The sequence below is a fragment of the Eimeria tenella genome, genomic scaffold (assembly GCF_000499545.2).
Source record: "Eimeria tenella Houghton genomic scaffold, Eth_scaff85, whole genome shotgun sequence".
NCBI classification, from domain to species: Eukaryota; Apicomplexa; class Conoidasida; order Eucoccidiorida; family Eimeriidae; genus Eimeria; species Eimeria tenella.
The window spans coordinates 29,407-32,215 of record NW_013545963.1 but is presented as its reverse complement, the minus strand read 5'-3'; positions in this window follow the sequence as shown (position 1 = coordinate 32,215).

The window sequence follows — 2,809 nt, the reverse complement described above, 5'->3', positions numbered from 1 at the left end:
GTGTAGATGCGACTGACAGTAACAGGAGTGGCAGCGCATTTGGCTTAGCTTATTTTAAGAGGAGAGGGCGTGAGCCCAGCGGAAGCAGGCGTTGGCCGCAGTTGCAGGCAGCTGTATAGAGTGGCTTAGGCTTGAGCGTATCGGCTAGTGTGTTGATGGTGCATGAAGAAGATCTCCGAGAATGATCGCATATGTGGGGTAGCGGGTCAGCAGTGGTACATGGCGACTATGCCTGCTTATCATGGGTGCTCATGGGGTGTCGTGGCGAGAACCGGTTCGCTGCGTGCCAGTGGTTACTGCGCAAAAGATCGCTCTGAAGTGCCTTCGTCTACAAGCGCCGCCGTAGGCGCCACACGAAATGCCCGCCAAAATATTGACGCACTTGCTCGTGCCGTAGCCGTCAGAGCGCCAACATGCCAGCAGAATGCTTGCGGGATGTAGGATGAGAAAATGCATCATTTTGACAGGGCGGGCACTCAGTCGGCGTGGCACGTCAATGAATTGAACGGAACATATTGGGATGCTTGAGGAATCGACAAACCATCGGAACACGGTAAATAAATAATTCAGTGGGAATTCTCGTTGTACCAAAGCAAGAGGAAGTACGCTGGGCGATTAGTGCAGACGCGGATCCAGATGAGGAGCTGTTTTCAGCGGCGACTTGTGAATTGAGACACGTGCCTAGCCTAGGAACGTTTGAATTGTCGGGTGCAGGAGCCTTCTCGAGATTCTAGTTCCGTCGTGGGAATAAGGAGAGATCAATGGATTCAACCCCCATGAACTGAACTGCTCACATTGTGAAACTAATGATTTTCGAGGGCAAATGGGAAAGTGTAGATGCGACTGACAGTAACAGGAGTGGCAGCGCATTTGGCTTAGCTTATTTTGAGAGGAGAGGGCGTGAGCCCAGCGGAAGCAGGCGTTGGCCGCAGTTGCAGGCAGCTGTATAGAGTGGCTTAGGCTTGAGCGTATCGGCTAGTGTGTTGATGGTGCATGAAGAAGATCTCCGAGAATGATCGCATATGTGGGGTAGCAGGTCAGCAGTGGTACATGGCGACTATGCCTGCTTATCATGGGTGCTCATGGGGTGTCGTGGCGAGAACCGGTTCGCTGCGTGCCAGTGGTTACTGCGCAAAAGATCGCTCTGAAGTGCCTTCGTCTACAAGCGCCGCCGTGGGCTCCACACGAAATGCCCGCCAAATCATTGACGCACTTGCTCGTGCCGTAGCCGTCAGAGCGCCAACATGCCAGCAGAATGCTTGCGGGATGTAGGATGAGAAAATGCATCATTTTGACAGGGCGGGCACTCAGTCGGCGTGGCACGTCAATGAATTGAACGGAACATATTGGGATGCTTGAGGAATCGACAAACCATCGGAACACGGTAAATAAATAATTCAGTGGGAATTCTCGTTGTACCAAAGGAAGAGGAAGTACGCTGGGCGGTTAGTGCAGACGCGGATCCAGATGAGGAGCTGCTTTCAGCGGCGACTTGTGAATTGAGACAGGTGCCTAGCCTAGGAACGTTTGAATTGTCGGGTGCAGGAGCCTTCTCGAGATTCTAGTTCCGTCGTGGGAATAAGGAGAGATCAATGGATTCAACCCCCATGAACTGAACTGCTCACATTGTGAAACTAATGATTTTCGAGGGCAAATGGGAAAGTGTAGATGCGACTGACAGTAACAGGAGTGGCAGCGCATTTGGCTTAGCTTATTTTGAGAGGAGAGGGCGTGAGCCCAGCGGAAGCAGGCGTTGGCCGCAGTTGCAGGCAGCTGTATAGAGTGGCTTAGGCTTGAGCGTATCGGCTAGTGTGTTGATGGTGCATGAAGAAGATCTCCGAGAATGATCGCATATGTGGGGTAGCAGGTCAGCAGTGGTACATGGCGACTATGCCTGCTTATCATGGGTGCTCATGGGGTGTCGTGGCGAGAACCGGTTCGCTGCGTGCCAGTGGTTACTGCGCAAAAGATCGCTCTGAAGTGCTTTCGTCTACAAGCGCCGCCGTGGGCTCCACACGAAATGCCCGCCAAATCATTGACGCACTTGCTCGTGCCGTAGCCGTCAGAGCGCCAACATGCCAGCAGAATGCTTGCGGGATGTAGGATGAGAAAATGCATCATTTTGACAGGGCGGGCACTCAGTCGGCGTGGCACGTCAATGAATTGAACGGAACATATTGGGATGCTTGAGGAATCGACAAACCATCGAAACACGGTAAATAAATAATTCAGTGGGAATTCTCGTTGTACCAAAGGAAGAGGAAGTACGCTGGGCGGTTAGTGCAGACGCGGATCCAGATGAGGAGCTGCTTTCAGCGGCGACTTGTGAATTGAGACAGGTGCCTAGCCTAGGAACGTTTGAATTGTCGGGTGCAGTAGCCTTCTCGAGATTCTAGTTCCGTCGTGGGAATAAGGAGAGATCAATGGATTCAACCCCCATGAACTGAACTGCTCACATTGTGAAACTAATGATTTTCGAGGGCAAATGGGAAAGTGTAGATGCGACTGACAGTAACAGGAGTGGCAGCGCATTTGGCTTAGCTTATTTTGAGAGGAGAGGGCGTGAGCCCAGCGGAAGCAGGCGTTGGCCGCAGTTGCAGGCAGCTGTATAGAGTGGCTTAGGCTTGAGCGTATCGGCTAGTGTGTTGATGGTGCATGAAGAAGATCTCCGAGAATGATCGCATATGTGGGGTAGCAGGTCAGCAGTGGTACATGGCGACTATGCCTGCTTATCATGGGTGCTCATGGGGTGTCGTGGCGAGAACCGGTTCGCTGCGTGCCAGTGGTTACTGCGCAAAAGATCGCTCTG